This window comes from Diadema antillarum, unplaced genomic scaffold (assembly GCF_040938485.1).
Source record: "Diadema antillarum isolate AM-2024a unplaced genomic scaffold, OU_Dant_1.0 scf00000071, whole genome shotgun sequence".
Lineage (NCBI taxonomy): Eukaryota > Metazoa > Echinodermata > Echinoidea > Diadematoida > Diadematidae > Diadema > Diadema antillarum.
In genome coordinates this window covers 1,114,637-1,134,390 of record NW_027270960.1, presented here as the reverse complement: position 1 = coordinate 1,134,390, position 19,754 = coordinate 1,114,637, and the positions used below count along the sequence as shown (strand labels likewise).

Genomic DNA, 19,754 nt, shown 5'->3' with positions numbered 1-19,754 from the left:
CAATTATTGTCCATCCAGTTCTCCTTCACTGGACAACCTGCATTGTTGTGCCAGCTTGTTCTCCTGACCAATACTGACAAAAACAGTACTTTTCAACAATATCGACAGCAATCTAAGTTTTATTGCTTTTGAAAAAATATCAAATAATCATCATGCAAAAGAATACAATGCAGCAATTCACAACATGAATGTCAGGAAAAACCAAACACTCAAGCCTGTGTTTCATACAACATATAAAGCATTTATTGAACAGAACATACAAAGTAGCACAGCCTGTTTCCAACGCTACATTCAGATTCCCATCTACATTATGTATCACACATACACACTACAGAGAGTCACTTGTTGATCTGTGATCCTAAAATATTTTCCTTTCACTTCTGTCCCATAAATAGATACATGTACATTGTGGTATTAAAGGGACTGGGGATGAGTGTTCAGTTGTGCAAAACATGCGAAAGAGAAGGTGCTTTGGGTATAAAATGAAAGGTAGATATGTAACTTAACATGTGTGAAAATATCTTGGAAATCGGAATCTTCTCAAATGTTTTAAAAAGCGAAAAACAAAACATACTTTTCTGGAAAAAGACCCTTCGATACGATGGCGATACGTATTTGAATTGCAGAATACTGCTTGTTGACTGCGAACATCAAGCCAACTTACAGCGAAATCAAGCCAACATGCCGAGTGAGCTGCGGAACTACTAGTAGTTATACGTAGAGCAATTGTGGCTAGCTCTACGGCTGGCTGTGCCTATGGGCGCGGCGAGCGCTGGCCGCACTTCACTTGCCATAACTCGCATCATCATACACAGTGTCCAGTGCTAGTGCTTCTAAGCTCGAGCTGCTGTACGATCTTGCGTGTTTTCATTTGATGAGAGCGCTAACCTAAAATCAAAGGACTCCTCCTTCTCTGATTCACATGTCCTTCTTCCAAGATGTTATGAGAGCTAGTTCTATCGTCGGAAGACTTGGTAGGCTACGTATTCTAAAAGCCATCAAACTCCATTTATTACAAGATTCTTCGTTGAGAAGTACCGAAAGCGGGATAGGTGAATGCGGTACAGTAATACGTAGCCCGACCAGACGCCGGGCGGGCTATATGTACAGCGACTGGGCTGTGTGTGTACGTACATAGAAACTTTTCCGGGTAAGGACGGACACAGCCGGCCCAGCGCTAGGTCGGTACCATGTACGCAGTAACTGCCGTGCTTCGCACGGCGTCTGGTCGGGCTACGTAGAAAAAAAAATCAACGAAATCTCAATTTACAATAATTTACAATTCATGTAATTATTACATGAAACACAAACGGGTTGTGTTATTACATGTACATGCAATTCAATGCAATCTTCATGGCAAACCCATTTTTTTTTTCTTCAAAGATTTGAAACACAAGTACCGAGTAGGCCAGAGAATTCGAAGTATCCGGTACAATGTTATATCTAAACTTGCATTGGAACTAACCAATAGTTCATTTTTATTACCGGTACAACTTGTCATGTATTCGTAATTTCATGTGACTTTAATAGTTGTAACATTTATTGTGGATGATTTTCTTCACAATTGACACATGCACATACTACACTGTAGGTTAGAAAGTTGGTCATTGGTATGGCTTAGGCCTACCTATTTTCTGTATAAATAGGGTTAATTGGAATTATTTCACAGATACACACAAAAATGTTGGGGATCAGATCATTTTCAGTCTTCTAGACTGAATAATGTGATACCTGTAATAGTCTAATAACCAATCCAACAATTTCTGAGGCTATCTTATACATTTTCCTATTTATCATACACATTGTACAATGCAACCATGCATGATGCAATGTCTTGTTCACCTATACAAGGAGAAAATCAAGACACAAGGAATAATCTGTTCAAGTCAATTATTTCCACATAGGTCAACAACATTCACTCAGTTTTTATCTAGAACCCTGATTAGGTTTCTATCATCCAAACACATTTTTTTCTCATTGGTAAATTGATGCTTAACAATTAGGCCTGTATACACAGGTAATATCTTGTTGTGATATTTCAGTGAATTTAAATCTAACACATTACTTATGTAGGGCTAGGGTTCACTTAGCTCTCTAGCACTCATCACACTAAAAGCAAACTAGGGCAGCACACATGTGTTACTTGGAAGGAGTCCCCTGGCTAACTAACTTGTAGCCAGTTTATTCTTCACATAATTTGGCATGGGTTTACATGTAAATGTGGGTTGTTACATAAATATTCATGCATACACAAAATCAACATAACAGAACATGCAAATAAAGAAACAAAGGTTAAAACTAAATATTCATAATAATATGTAAATGATGTGCAGGCTTGGGTGATTTAGGCATGATTTCAGTATTACAGGGAACAATGGGTGAGAAGTGAAAGAGTGGAAAATGTCATGTGATATGTGGTGTGTCTGTGATACAATTGTAGGTGGGGTGTGTGGATGCCTGTGGATGTGAATACCGGTACTACTGTATGTGTGGGTTGACGTATCTATGTGTAGAGGGGTGGTACCTGTAATAACAGAAGGGGGGATACACTTATAATAAAAGGTTCAAAATAAATCCCTACACTTACATTATACTACCATGCATAAATACAAATTTCATGTGCACATATAAATTGCATGTGTACATGGGACCTACATTAGAAGTTGTGTGTACCAGGGTACACTGACCTTACATTTTCTTTTATCTTTGCATGTATATTTGCATTTGGTGTTGCATCATGAGCACAGGTTCTAATTGCAAATGTGCTACATGTATTTAGAAACTGCTCTCACAGTAATGTGATGTGATATACAATGTAGAGATAACAAATCTGTGCTGGCTACTTGCATGTAGGCCTATATCTTTTAAATATAAAATGTCATAATAGAAATAGTTGTAAAGCAAAGATTGCCAATTGACACAGGTAAGGTAATCATTTGCAGAAAAAAAAAAGAAAAAAGAAACTGCTCAGCATTCTGTCATTAGTCAATTTGGGCATCTACACATTATACTCCTATCATATTGAACAATTATGATAATAATACTATAACATGTAAATTAAAGAACCTTACAAATGCAACCACTTTCAAATAACTTGCACATTTGCAGGGAAAAAATATTGAAGTGAAAGTCCAAGAATCAATGTCACAGGGTTAATGACTTCAAGTACAAAGAACACTATACTATTTCAGTGTGGAGACCTTCTACATATTGCATTGTCAAAACACAATTGGTTTAGGGTTTGAGCATATACAATTATATCAGTAGAACATCATGTAGGGACCTACCAAAATGTATATTACAATGTATTTTTATATCTATGTGAATGAAAACTGAACATCTTGTTTGAAGCACTTCCAACACATTTGTTTATCAAAATTCATACTTCTTTTTTTTTTTTTTGGCCACAAAATATAGATGCAATGAATATTACAAGGGCACAAACTCCATTTACCACAAAAATATTGTCCTCATAATAATGTGATTTGATAGAGTTATCACAAAATTTTGTGCTGAAAAAGTGTCTTCCAAAATGCTGATGGACAATGCTACTGTGTAGGACCTGCTGTGCCACTTGAATGTAACACATGGCATGATATCAGTGATCACATAAATGATGAGGATAATAATCATTATGAAGATGATAGTAATAAAAAATTAGCAACAACAACAATAGTAGTAGTAGTAATAATAATAATAATTAGAGCAATAATGAAATGTGTGAAAGGCCCTTCAGTGATGTACACTGTTGTGCATGACAGCCCTGCTTAAGTTCACTTTAAAACACTGATGCAATATTTTATCGTAACGGAGTAATTGTAGTTTTTCACCTCTGAAACACCTGGGAAACACAGGGGGAAAAAAGACCAAATGAAAAAAAAAAGGACAAAACACTTTGTGCCTGGATATTGCAGCCCTTTCAGTTTCCAGTAACAGTTTAATGCACATGCAGTTTAGGAGTTTACAGGATTTATTTTCCCTACTTGCTACATGGGGCAAGAACAAATTTTCCAGGCAATCAATTCACTGTTTCATTCTGATTCACACATTTGAGTACTAACATGTTTGTTGTTACCTCACAGGAAAGACAGAAATAGAGAGTTCAGAGATATAAATGTAGTGTCATATCAGTTATCACTGCCATCACATGAATGTAGTCTATGATTGGAATTGATGTTATTCATGTTCAATGTGCATTTATCAGAATCCCCAACAATCCTGGTACAAAGGTGCAGCTTTTTCATTACTAACATGTCTTTTGCTATAATACACAATGAAGGCATAAATTGACAGTAGGCTTACAGGAAGAACTGGTGTCAGAGCTATTATCATTGCCATCACTTGGATGCACTCAACATAATTATGATATTGAAGTCATCCAAGTTCAGTTTTCAAACATTTGCCAGCCACAAAGAAGAACATGAGAGGGGATGTCACTGGCTTCATGGAGCTAAGTAGTTGGGAGGGCTGGTTCTGATTGATGAGAGGGGATGTCACTGGATTCACTGAGCTTGGTGGCAGAGAGGGCTGGTTTCCACTGGCGAGATGGACGTCACAGGTCTCACCGAGCTGCGTAGCCTAGAAGAGGCAGTCTTATTTGGCGAGAGGGGGTGTCACTGGCTTCAACAACCTGGATATCTGTGATGGCACTTGGATGTGATGCTAGCTGTTCCACTGCAATAGAGGCCAACAAGCACATTCTATTGATCTCTCATCTAATGACTGAATGTTGGTAATAAAGTAACTACTACACATTTACAATGAAAAATTATTTTACTACTCATATAGACTCAATTAACTATTCAGTAATACACATAGTAAATATTCTCTTTAAAGACTATCATTCAAGCAATGACAAGTTTAGTACTGATGAAAGCAATTATGTTATATGCTGAAAGTCCAATGAAAATAGCTCATTTTATTTATGATATTTACATAAAAATTCCCTAATATGCATGCCAAAGGGACGTCTTCATCATCTACTGTAAAAGTGGAAATTTCTTGCGGTGTTGGTTGACATTTTCACGCATTTCGCGTAAGCCGAAACTAGCGCGAAAATAAAAGCATGCGAATATTTTTGCTCGCCATTTGTTCAAGTAGTTGATGTCTTGATTCCGCGGAACTATAAACATGCGAAACTCTTCTTACCCCGCCGACCGCAAAAAATTAGTCGCGCTAAAATATCCACTTTTACAGTAACCTGTTATCTCCTTACATCTGCCCAGGCTCTGATAAAATCAATATCTGTCAGCACTCTCACCAGGTTTTGATCCACTTCAATTTGACCCAAGTCCTTTCCTCAGAGTAGCATTTTCCTCCACAACTAATTGGAGAAGGCAACGGCATTCATGAACTTGTCCTTTTTCCATTTCACAGGGGCATCTGGACTGGAGTTCATCTGTATATCAGACACAATGAAAGGCATTAACACTGACTTACAATTAGGATAGTCCCGTTAGTTCTTCACCAATCTGTAAATTTAGTCACAGAACTTGCTATCCCATGTATTTCAGTGTAGAGTCTACCAGGTAGCTTTATCTTGTAGTGCTCACATACATGCAACAGAGAAAACTCCATGAAATATGTTAGAAATAGACTGTCTACTGTAGAACTTAAATAGCAAAAAGGAAAATAAGACCTACAGAGACCCTAGCCAAATTTTTGATGAGTTGACACTGCACATGACGTCGGGATGACCTCAGCCTCTCATTGTGCATCTGGGTAATTCTGTGAAGTTGGGGCACGAAGTGTGACATTTTAGCATAACTCAATACTAATTATGCTATACATGTATTGTTTATAGGCTTTGCAGTTGTATTGAGACCATACATTTTCCTGGAAATTTTGTGCCATTCCGACTCAATTTTGATGAAATTATTAAAACGATATGTAATGGTGTCCTGTAGCATCGTGACGTGTCCATGTAGCATCGTGATAGTAAACATTTGGTCCTAAAAGACAAATTAAGGCAATTAGCTTGACCAAAATTTGATATAATATGCATAATTACTAGATTAGTCAGATAGCTAAATATCTTAACTCTCCTTTCCACAGTTTTACACAAAAAAGGACACCGCATAGCATCGTGATACATTTTGTAATTTTCTTTTAAAATTGAAACTGTGTACAGGAAATTTGAGATATTTAGCTATCTTATTCATACCTTGTAAATATGCATATTGCATCAAATTTTGGTCAAGCTCATTGCCATAATTTGTCTCTTTGGACCAAATTTTAAAATATCACGATGCTACGTGGACATGTCATGATGCTCCAGGACACAGTGTTACATATTGTTTAATAACTTCATTAAAATTGAGTCTGAATGGCACAAAATTTCCAGGAAAATGTGTGGCCTCAATGCAAATGTAAAGCCTACAAACAATAAATGTATAGCATAATTGATATTGAGTTATGCTGACATGTATTTTGTCAATATCACGATGCTACATACATGGACACTGCCCCAACTTCATGGAATTACCCATCTACAAAGTAGGCCCTATTTATTTATATGTTGTGTATACAACCTCACATCGGGCCTATGATGTCTTTCAATCCAGCCACATGCAAGGGATTTGGGGGTCTGTATAATTCCACATACAATCATATAGTAGGCCTATATGTGGCTGCAATGTACAAACTATGTAACTTGTAACCCTAAAAGTAATGATCAAGACAACCATAATCTTATTAACCACTACCACAGCTTTGGGTTTTAAAAAAAAAAAAATGTTATAAGTTAAATTACAGCAAGAATAAGAACAGCATCGTTTGAGAACACAGAGTTATCTAACAATTTATTGATGTTTTGTGTACTAAATATCAAATTAACTTTCATTTGCAGGTTCAAAACAGTTGTTGGATCTAGGTGTATTAAAATAGTACCAGGTAATTAAAGTTAGTTTGTACAAACCTTTTGTACCGACGGAAGGGCTGGTCTCAATGGGCAAGAGGGGATGTCACTGGCTTCATCAAGCTGGGAGGGCTGGTCTCGACTGATGAGAGGGGACATCACTGGCTTCACCAAGCCGGGTATAGGCTACATTGTAGCTGGTCGAAACTGACGAGAGGGAATGTCACTGGCTTCATCAAGCTGGTAAGCTAGGAGGGCTGGTCTCAATTGATGAGAGGGGATGTCACTGGCTTCACCGAGCTGGGTAGCTGGTCAAAACTGACGAGAGGGAATTTCACTGGCTTCATCAAGCTGGGTAGCTGGGAGGGCTGGTCTCAACTGACCAGAGGGGCTGTCACTGGCTTCACTGAGCTGCCTAGTCAGGATGGTCCTTGAATGCGATGCTGGCTGTTGCCCTACAAAAGATACCCACAATAATATCTGACAGACCTTTCTCAACAATTAGCACCTACTGTGCTACAAAGCATACACCATTAACCACTACACTATAGAGACTGAGTGAACTGCGCTACAATGCATATACGCCATTAGCCACTTATGTATGTACGCACAATAGATACACTTCAATCAACATTTTTGCAATGCCATGTGTACCGGAGACAATAACAAGGTACCTTACCAAACATGTGAATTCACGTTTTTGGTCCGATCATAGCTGTGATGACAACATATACACAGTTGAGTCAGCCACAAAGTATTTTGTAAAAACCGAGAGTTACCAGATTCGCTGACACTTTCATTCATTCAGTGTCGTTTCGTAAAATTGGATTTCTCGCCTATCGCCAATTTGTAACAAACGTCAGTTCTGATGAGTGTCGTAACTTTCTTATTTCGACATTTTGAGACCCATAATTTGACATGAAGGTAGAATAGGGCAACATAATCCAGAATACGGTAAAATAGGAATTCGCATATTTTCATGCAAAACACAAATAGCGTGCCATTTCTTACTGTGAACAGCGATTTATGTGTAATAGAGAAGCATATTTCAAAAAGGAGAAATGTTGAGCCAAATTTGGGATGTAATTCATAGGCAAAAAAATTTCCAGTTATGGTAACTATACACAGCCCAGTTGCTGTACGTAGGTACATAGCGACAGGATTCGCACAGCGTACTTACAGCGTCTACCACTCCTAGTCCTAGGCCCTTTTTCTCTGCCATTTTATAGCTGTAGCCCGACCATGTACACGCTGTAAGTACACTGTGCGAATCCTGTCGCTACGTACGTACAGCGACTGGGCTGTGTATAGTTACCATAACTGGAAATTTTTTTGCATATGAATGACATCCCAAATTTGGCTCAACATTTCTCCTTTTTGAAATGTGCTTCTCTATTAATTACACATAAATCGCTGTTAACATTAAGAAATGGCACGCTAATAAAGTGTTTTGCATGTAGATACGCGAATTCCTATTTTACCGTATTCTGGATTATGTTGCCCTATTCTACTTTCATGTCATTAAATTATGGGTCTCAAAATACATAGGTCTAGGATACCTACCATACCTCAATCGCATTCTGAATACACCTTTTTGTGAATCTGCATGTACCCTTTCTCCACATATGTGAGTAAAATCTCAGGCAAACTCTGATAGGCCTATAAGTATATCTTTTAGTTTAATAGAAAAATGTTAGGGTGTGGCATAGGGGATAGGACACCTAACAAAATTACTAATCTAGGCCTACTATCAGTATTACTAAATAGTAGGCCAATACTCAATAGTGTGTGTAGATCCTCTAAGTGACATCTCTATCAATTAATGTTACACTAACAACACTAACACTGTAACAGTTGTTATAGGTCCTACTCACACTGAACTCTGAAGTATGAGGTCTTCCGAGTTTCACAAATTTATTACCGATCCAGCCGAAGTGAAATGACATCTCTGTCGTTCAGCCCCTTATCTTCTAGTGTCTTGAGGGGAATTGGGACTCTACATTTTATTTTTCTGTCACCATCTCCATACTCTGTCACTGGTTTTCATGGTCTTCCTCTTCTTGGAGACAGATCTCTCGCTCTCCTCCTGCGGCTCCATTGTTAGTGTGGATGGTATTTATACGCAGCCAGCAGATCAGAGTTCAAGCGGACCCGTGCTAGCTAGCTGCCGGGCGGATCCCGGGAAATGCACCGATAACGCTCGCTAGCCAGTGAACAGGCACCCGGGTTTCGCCTCGCAATCGCGGCGATATCTTGGGCTTGCTTTTCGCCGAGGAGAAGGCAATACATTAACGCTGTGCCAAAATCGGACAAAAGAGGGAGGAAAAAACAACACTTGAACGGAGAGCCTCTAAGCCGATCCCCCGTGATTTTGACAAGCGTTACATGTAACGCTCTTCAAAAAATCATAGATATCTTCATAATGCCGTATTTTTCATCGATTCTTTTTCATTGCTTAGTCCTTTCATAGGCATTGGTCCTTGTTTTTGCCTGTTTCACTTCATGAAATAGCACTTTTGCATTTTGGGTTCCAACACTCCTCCCCAGTCCCTTTAACATGCAAAATTTCCAGAAAGGTAGATTTGGCAAGCTCTACACTATATTTCTGAACATTCCCTTTCCATCCTCACAGAAAATGAGCTTTAAATTACATTTGAATTTCTGATGCAACTTCCTTGATAAAAACTCGCTTTACGTCATCCTGAAGAGGTATAGGGGCATTTCCGTGAGTTGTGCGACATGACCACCAAAATTTTACCCGCATATTTCAGGACAACTGATAATCTTACTTTGTTAGCCATAGTTTGAAGTGTGTGAAACCAACTTTACCTTTAAGAAAAGTTCTCTTTTGTGCATTTTTATTCCTTTTGAAGCCAGAAAGCATTTTTTGACCTAAAAATCCCTAAAAATGCATTTTTGTTGCTCTTTGTGATTATTTTTTATATTTGAGGCTCAAATCAAACTTTGCTTGGTTTTACAAATCAAAAATATATTAATCTAGCAGAAAATGAAGTGGAGACCTCGATATAAGATATGTACTTCGGACACCAGCGTGCTCTTACATAGCTCGAGAAGCTGCTGTAACGTGAGTTACCGAAACATGAACTTTTTAACCTAGCAATTTTACTATGCCCAACTAAAACATGGTATTTTGGATTATCAAATAACTATGCAGCACACATCCAAGAAATATGATGGGACTTATAGTCTTTGCTTCAAATTCTCATAACAGAGGTCTTGAAATTGTAACGTGAGTTACCATGTAACGTGAGTTACCACAATGTAACGTGAGTTACCGACATGATTTTTCTTTAATACCAAGAAATGATATGAAGGTTGTGATTGTAAGTAACCAATGAGTACATGATTACTGAACTCTTGTATTAAGATTCTATTTCCAGTAGATTGTTATTCTCTTGGTCTCTCTCTATCACCAAACCAACTGGTCTACATGTACAATGTATTAATTACACATGTTCATCACATGTTAACTTCTGAAAGAAACTGTTCCATATTTACTATATAATATTACAGTGCAGGACACATACTGATCTGTTATGAAAGTTGTTAAAAGGCATTTCTTCTAAAGCTGCATGGACCTTGTTCCAGCAAATTATCAAAATTTTGTGATAACTATTAATAGCCTCCTGATTGGGATAATCACTGCATGATTACTCTTAAAAAGTTCTTGTTTTTGTAATTCAAGTGATTACTATTTGACATTTCATAGTTTATACCTACATGTACCTGTATAGACCAAAGCCATTGTTTATGAGGCTGAAACATTTACATGTATAAACAGAATTTTAAGATTGGAGCTCGCTTCCTGCTGTTTTTTCTGAGAACTGAACATTGTGAATTTGACACGCTTATGTGTTTTATACTATTCTACTCTGAGGTTTTAGCTATATTGTTGCAAAATCCTACAATGAAACTTTTCCATGTTTACTATAATTTACTTTACATGCTGATCTATTACCAAAAACTTGTTGAATGTGAACCTCATTATCAGACATTTTCTTTAAGAGCTGGACAGTCATGTACCTTAAAGCAAACTATCAACATTTTGTGATATTAATAGTTAGCCTCCTGATCACAAAATATTTACTATTCATGTTTTTCATTGGGATTTACTGCTTCAGTCTGCTTGATTACTCTAGAAAATACTGGTATTTACTTTTTACATGTATGTACAATTTAAATAATGGCTACTTGACATTTCATAGACCAAAGTCATTGTTTTTTAAGGCTAAAATATTTATGAACATGTTTTATTAAACTGATCAATACTGGTAGCAGATTGCTAAAATCTATCTGCAGTTTCTGTAATTCAAGTCTAATTTCTGTACCAGTTTCGTATAAGAATTTGTAAACAAATCAAACATACAAACAATTGATTATTGAGTGAATCAAACAATTATCAAATAATTGGAATATAAATTGCATTGTTTAAAAGATAAAAGATTTATTGAAATATTTCATTTCTGAACCTTTAAACTCTCCACAGACTACATGTACATGTACAGGTCTCTAGTCTCGTGACTCAGTGTATTAAATGGAATAGTTTATGAATGACTTGTTTTATCTAGATAGCCTGAAATCCATTTAAATCTAGTAAAATAAAAAAAAACAATCAAATCAAATTCTCAATTAAATCCTCAATTTCTGATGCATTTGTTAACTGGAAAAGAGTGTAATTTATAATGAAATAGACTCTGTTTCATATCATTTTGTTGAATACAATTTTTGTCTCAGTACAAATGAAAGCTTGGAAAACGACTCAATTAAAAATGAAATTCATCTTCAAGTTGGTATTCTAAATGTAAAGTTTCCTGCCTTTTGGTAATCTCATGGATAAAATGGGATCAATTACTGTCAGATCAATGTTCAAATCAATTTAGATTCTTTATTCATGGAGTTTGTTTGTGAAAAAAAAAGTTGTCTTGGTAAGTTTTCTTTGGATTATTAAGACAAAAAATCGTCTTGTGATCATGTGGACAAACTGTAACGTGAGTTACCGTAACGTGAGTTACCGCTTCACATGACGATACCTGGAGAATGTAAGACAATTTGAATTTTTACCATACTCGGTGATGTATGTTGTTAGTCCATGACTTTAACACAATAGACTTTAAAGTCCCTCTGTTTCTTGTTTGAGGAAACTTTTGAATATAAGACATGCCAAATTTTTGCATGTCCAAATTATGTAACGTGAGTTACCGACATTTGTAGTGTTTTTTCTCATAGTTCTCATAAGAGTCTGTGGATGTAATGTTGCTGTGAGGTAGGATGGAGGTGCATGATACTCATTCGCATATAGTAACTCATATCACTAATTAGGTTTTAAGGATATTGATCTCAACAACCTAATTTTGAGTTCAAAATGTAACGTGAGTTACCGTGGAAATGCCCATAGAAATATTGTCAGTCGCAATAGGTTACAAAACATTTTACATTATCCTTTCACTTTATGAGTAAAGTCCCCTTCAAACTCTCTTGACTGTTACAGCAACTGCTGTGCAACTTGCAAATGAGTCCAGGATGCTTGCAGCCACGCCAAAACTGTCGACTCTCATTTCCTATCACATTCCTCTAAAAGTGGAAAATCTCATGCCACCCCTCCCCCCTTAACCACAGCACAACAACAGAAGCAGCAAACAACAACCTTTAAAGATGTACTAAAGCCTGTCAGATTATCTCAGTGATCCTGTGAAAATATGACATGTCCAAAGTCATATCATCACTGGCAGATTTTTGTTTGCTTAGCTCTATGATTTCTTGCAGAAATATTTACAACAGTAAAATAGAGTTGTTCTCTTACATAATTTCTGAGGAGTCAATCTTTCTTCATGCAAGTAACTATACAGAAGCGACAGTATTCATGCATGTTTATTAATGAAGATCAAGAAACAGCTGAAATTATTTCTCTCCTGGTCATAATCCAACAATATTCTTCATATGTTCTTTTCATGGAGTTGTTTTCATTTTTTCCCCCGCTCTATACTGGTAAACAATGGTGTGTATGTGTCTAGTAATTAGTAAATAAATTACACATAAAAGGTATACAGGTTTGCTTGGGGCAAATTCCTGCATGTGCTTGATGTGAAACCTGTCCAAATAACAGCGATACATTATCATACCAAGGACTTCAACTATTAAATTGTGGGTTTTCAGAATATCATTAGTGTTACTGGTAATTTCTGCACATAGTTGAACATGTATTTCTGTGCATGCCATGTACTGTGCATTTCTCTATCTGCACATTCATGACAGCTCAAGTTATTCAGAGAGTGCTAGAAAGATACCATCTTACAAAGTTATTGATACACTGTGCACCATACTTATCATCCCCCCCCCCCTGAAAAAAAAAGGAGCACTCACACCTATGCAGAAATCTTCTACATTGATGACAGTCTAAGGCATGCTTACAAAGGCAAATCTCTTGGAAAATGTAAGAAAGATTGTAGGCAAAATGTACACATACTGCCATCTGTCAGGCCCTTACTGTTCTTTGCTAAGCAAAGGCTGCTTCCCCTTTAAGCATGTTGTCTAGAACTTCAGTTCATATATTAACAACCATGGAGTTATAAATGACTGTGAGAGGGGCTACAGGAAGTAAACACAGCAAATGATTGTCTGGTTTGGCATGCAGCTTGTAAGCCAGAGCGACAGAGCTCTGCTAAGAAAATCTGCTAGAAATAATCCTTTCCCTGGACGCTAGGGATTTCCCTCTTACAGAATGACAAATCCAGGATCATTTCCATTCCGCTGAAATGACTGTTTGTGTGATAATGCGACTGAACCAGAGCTAAACATGATCTTGAATTTCAGGTTCGTCTTATAAGATGGCCATGCATGCTAAATCAGTATGCACAAGGTTAATGCAACTTCCACAATAGCCACAAATAACTGCTTAGAGAACAGAAAATGGCAAAAATAGCAAGTTGCATTTCGCTATAAAAAGAACATCAAACACAACTGCATTAAACATCTGCATTATTCAAGGCAGAAGACAATCTCTCAACAACGTATCAACAAAGGATTTCTCTATGCATATGAAAATAAGATTTAATGGAATTCCTGTCTCTGGTGTGGTATTATACATAAACAGTCATAGAACAAATAAATATTGAAACACAATAGTAAGACAATTGGTCCCACTTACATGCCAGCTCAGTAAAGAAACCACGCACTTCGTCTAACATCAAACTGCATAAAAAATGTTCTCCCATCACAGAAAGGAGAGAGAGATAATATAGCTAATATAATATGATGTAACTCACACTTATTCAAACCACTATCCTAAACAAAGCAGTCCCTCACAGCAATGGTGACATAAGAAGAGTCTCAGGCCAATGCAAACCAGATTCTTGTCAGCTCGTATGCCTCACAACCATGTGATCCAGCTTGTCTGTGCACGTGGGAAGAAATCCACAGGGCTTTGTGCAGTGCTCAAGCTGATGGAAACATGAGCAATAGCATGCCATCCAAGGGAAAGTGGTTCAAAAGCATTATATGCAGTAGGCAACCTAAATATTATAGTTTACTTTGCTCTGGATCACAGAGATGAATACTTTCGCCACTTGTAGGTATAAAGATCTTCTGTGCAGGAATAGCATTTCTCAACAAGGACATAATTCAGTTCTTGGAGAAACCAGATACAATGCTGGAGCTACTGAAGTACTGGCCTTTGTGTCAGCACGAGCTGTGGGTCTATTTTTGTCTCTCCATTTTTCTCTTAGCCACGTTCTTCCTCTCATAGTTTGTCAACTGAAATAGCAGAAGTGATGCAGCACTTATGTGACAGAGAGTTTCAAAACAGAATTGAGTGTTAGCAGAGACAGATGCATGAAGAACGTTCACCAGTGGCCTATCTCTAAATCCTTGGGCTCTTTCTGGGTCACACGCCTCTCCAGCCTCATCCCTGATGTCACAAGAGCAGTGGTCAATTGCTGACAGCTACCCGACATAAGGGTCTTAATGACGTCTGTATAATCTGCACGCTTCAAAGGGCGCAGCATCACTACCATTGTGATGCGGTGTGATAGGGAAAGAGCTGTGCCATTGTTTGCATGAGAAGGTGAGGCAGGTTTTAGTTTGGGCCAAGAGGGGGACTTCTATTTCTACCACATTTTTAGACATCTCTTCCTCATCAATATGGCTGGTAAACACAGATGTACAGTCTTGAGCCCCTTTCTCACTTGGTTTTTTTTAGTCCCATACAATATAGCCCTGCACTATCCTAAATCCAGAACTATCCTCAGCCCCTTTTCTCACTTGCATTTTCAGTGTAAGGTACACATGACATTCAAAAAAAATTCTTCAATTCTTATTCAGTGAAATCCAACTTAATATGACTTTTCCCTTTTTTATAGCCTTAAATGTGATGGGGGGGGGGGGTTGGTGGCTGTCTCCTCTTTTGTGGGGACAAACACTCCCCCTCATGACTTCACTATGATGCAAGTACAGTATTCAGGTACATAGGCTTAATGTAAAATGCAACAATAAATACAAATGCTTGAAATGAAGGTAAAGGACCCATTCTTGGAAGCAGGCCCAAGGAGAATAGAACAATGCTATTTTAATACAATAGTAGTGCCAAAGTGTCTGCTACTCACGAGATATCGACCACACCCTGCTTAGCAGACAAGGAGGGAAAGAAAACAAGGTGGGGAGAGGGGAGGACCAGGTGTAGACCTGAAGGAGTAGTATGGTGTATGAATGGATGAATGGTTTGATAAACACATCTTTAAAGACCTCAGTAAACTATAGGGTGAGCAGGAAAATCAGGAAAAGTTTGTTGAGAATGGCTGTTTATTCACATATCCAAGTCAGTTTTTTTAAATTAATACTTGGATAAGTGGCCTAACAATTACAAAAACTTTGTTATGAATACATAAATTAACACTTAATACCAGTAAGAATTAGTATGGGTATAAATGAACTTTAAGACTTGAATCTTTCATAATCATCAACACATCAGAAATTTCATGCTAAGAATTTGGCATCTTTACTCAAGCTGGTAGAGCATCATTCTTGTGTTATAAGGAATATTATACATTTTCGAATAATGACTTCCATGAATTATGGTCAGGATTTCATTACAACAATACTAATTTTGCTCAGCCTTTGGTCAGCTTTTGCTCAGGTACACTCTTCATACCTCCTGGGCTTGGCTAGATTAGATAAGTGAAGACACTGAAGCAAGTGAGTATCAAGAATTGAAATGGACCTCTGCAAACTACAAAGAAAGGATAGCAGAGTATGCCTGGCTTAGTAGGACTTGGGATTACTACGAAACTCAATGCAAAATATGAAAGCATTCAATACACACCCAAATGCACTATACAGAGTAATTATGTCATACTATGCACACATTTTTCTTATTTTGTATTACAACAAATAATCACATTACTTTCCGAGAGTCTACCTTTATTGTCTAGTTTCCCATAGCAATTTCGTTTAGAGCTGTTAAATTTGCTTGTTCTTATGCGACACAGTTTAGTACTTCGCATGCCTTTTTTTTTTTTTAAATGAAAGAGTTGTAGCTTTGTAAGGAAATAATCAAGTGCTCAGGGGCCTTACATGTACAGTAAGTATTAATGTACATGTCAGATTTATACATTTGAATGTGTTTAGTAACTTTGCCTATTGCCCATCAGGATCTGTGAGAGACAGTTACTTACACCTTTTTTTCAAAACAGCATGTGAGTTCTTCACCTGATGAAAACTAGTCCCAAATATACTCGGGCAGGTGTTTATGGGAAATGCATGTTGCAGCAAAATCAGTCCATCCTACTAGTAAACGGGTTAAAATGTAATGGAATTTTTGTCTACTTTGCAGTGTTGACACACACACGATACAGCAACTTTTTTATCCCGTTATGTGCTTTGAGTGCTGCTTGACACAGGAAACCCCTTAGCATAGGATACACTAACCAAAATTCTCCACACAGAAAGGGTTAATGGGAATCTTGAATGTCTCTAAATTCTTGAAGCCATCATGCACAACCACACATAGAGTTCTTCAGTCTCCTGCATCTAAAAAAGGAAGGGATCAATAGTCCATTCTTATACAACCAAGGACAATCACAAGCCAATGTAAGATCTCCCAATCCTGGGCGAGTGGATGTGGGGTTATTAACCAGCAAACTTTGGCGAAGCTTTCACTTAATGAATTAGACACTGTTTAAGTGCTTCAGAATGTTGACAGATATTCAATGTTTGGGGAGGGGGCAGATGGGATGTGAACGCAGAGGAATGATGGCTTATGAAAAATGTACCTGTTCTCTCCTACCAACCTTTTAAAGATTAGATTGCATCTATAGGCATGGAGATTTACATTGTAGCTCTTATTTGCAGTAATGATTCTCTTTTAAAAATATACAATGTATGACAATTTCGACAATGAAATTCAAACAGCCAGACTGGAAATAATTTATGCTACAAGTGTAGTACTTTGAAAACCAAAATGTAGGCACTGATGATGCTTTACAAAACTGTACTTTACATACACGTACAATCGTACGTTCAAACTCTGAGTTAGCTTTAATACAGTGCCTTGTGACAGTTTTTCAATTCCTCACACTACAAACACTACACAACAGATCACAAAAAAATAGTTGCAATAGGGTTTCCTAAAAAAGAACAATTTCTACCTTGAATCATGGTGAGTTAATCTTAGTTTAAAGGGATAGTACAGTTTTGGTAAAGATGAGAATTGGGCTTTTAACTTTTTGCATGATACCAAGAAAACACTCATGATATAGTACAGAGCATACCATTTCAAGAGGAATTCAAAGTTTATTTGATGAAAATCGGGTTTGGAAGGACTGAAACATCCAAAAACAAAGTAAAACAAAGCGATTGTGATAAAGTGTGGGTCCCACACTTTGTTAGAATCGGTCTTTTTTGATATCTCAGCCATTTCAAAACCAATTTTCATCAAATAAACGTTGAATTCCTCATAGAATTACATGCTCTTTCACATTTTATAAGAGGTTTCTCATTATCTCACCAACAAATGTTAGAAACATGAAATTAGGTCTCAACCATAACTGTACAATCCCTTTAAGACTCCCTCCCCATCATTCCAATTAGGAAAAACAGGATTATAAGTTGAAGGGCATTTTGAGTCACAGATGGTATTACAGTAGAACCTTCATCATAGACAGATTAGGAGGTGGGTAAAGGGCGATACAGAGCTCATAATTGCATTGGATATGCAAATGTACATGAACACACTGTAGGATATATCTTTGGCCTAATTAGAGACCTGATGTTCATTTTGTCGGCATGGAATAAAGGACTAGTGAAAATATTAATTAAGTATGCATAGGTATAACATTCAAATTGTCCCTCCCCTTGAAATACCACACAAGAAGTCCAAGCAGAGTTTAGTCTATCAGACACTACGAAACAACTTCACTATCAAGTATGCTGGATATGCTGGCGTACTTCACAATTCAGCATATATTTTTCCATCATTTCCAACAAAGAAAAAAATGAAAAGGTTGTTTGTGCCTAACTTTATCAATTACAGGGTATCTTTAATGCATACTGTAATAACATCCTGCACGATACCATGGCTTTGCTCAAAAAATAAAACAGAATAAAACAAACAGTGGCAGTGAAGCAATGCTGTGGTATACAATGTATAATTGCAGTCCATCCTTTCTCATTCATCATGGTGCTTTGTTTATCATCAAGCTCTTGTGAGTCTGGGTGGGGTAAATGTGTCCAATGCCCAACAATCACTCAATTAAGCAGTCATAAAACCATGAAATATTGACTGACTACCATCCCTCATCATTGATCTGGAATATTGCCTCTTTCTTCCCCCCCCCCCCCCCCCCCCCCGAGTGGATCACAATGGGCTCGTTTTTTGTGCCCACTGTGGGTACACATCTGCTGAGCACTTGTGTTTTAGATTGATATCTCCTATTAATGCAATAATGATTGAGAATTTGCCATACATTGTATGATTAAGTGTGTTTAACTTTATTTTGCGTGGCCATTAAGGAAACACAGAAGTGTCTACAATAAGCAATCTACAACTGGATGGCTTTAACTCCCCTTTATAGAAGGACTGGGCAGTGAGGATAAAGTGCCCATAGCCTACTAGCCAACAGAGAGTCTGTGATAATATCATCATAAATGGTCAATATTATCATTAAATCATGGTCACTAAAACCATTACTATACAATTATCAGTAAAAGTTTATATTAAGTATGGAAAAATATATAGAACAGCAATCATTGTCATTTACAAAAATAAAATATGAACAAATAATAAAACTAAAAAAGCACTAAGGGAGCGCAGACTGCCGCCAAGCAGCTCATTTCCACCAATGCATGCATGCTTAAAATTGCCCAATTTCACGATGATAGCAATAAAAAAGAAAAGAAAAAAAAAAGGATTAAGAGTGTTTACCTCAGCAGCTTCCTGCTAGCTGCACGGCTCCTCGAGCAGAGCATGCATATGCAAACCTCAAACACGCTCAGCTCTAACTCCCAAGTTCATTGATCAAGCAAATTGTATTTCCAAATTTTTTTTTTTTAAATCCTTCAAAAATTCATAAAAATTCCCAGATCACTATACCAAAATGAAATTATTTGTTCCTTGTGTCATTATTGACTTTTCCTGTAAGTTTCATCAAAATCCACTCACAACTATTTTAGTTATTTTGCAAGAAGACAAACCAATGCTGACAAAAACATAACTTCCTACCTTGGCGGAGATATAATTCTGTAATTATGTGTTTCACATACAAGAACCCTGCTGATGCTACAAAGGAACAACAACTAATCCCCTGAGCTTTAGCTGCTCTTCATTATCTTGATATTTGTATATGATCAAATCCTGATCCCATGCTCAAAATAAGAAATGTTCAAGTAT

General features: G+C 37.2%; 1 protein-coding gene and 1 long non-coding RNA gene across 3 annotated transcripts in view; both read right to left on the bottom strand.

The window, feature by feature from the left end:
* LOC139717018 (activin receptor type-1-like) overlaps window positions 1–19,754 on the bottom strand; it is a 73,002-nt gene that overhangs the window by 28,836 nt on the left and 24,412 nt on the right. The gene's annotated exons all lie outside the window — the stretch shown is intronic.
* On the bottom strand, window positions 3,476–7,573 carry LOC139717019 (uncharacterized). The gene is made up of 3 exons (XR_011709938.1): window positions 6,917–7,573; window positions 5,261–5,398; window positions 3,476–4,674 (listed from the first exon to the last, which is right to left on the bottom strand). It is a non-coding gene; the product is annotated as an uncharacterized lncRNA (long non-coding RNA).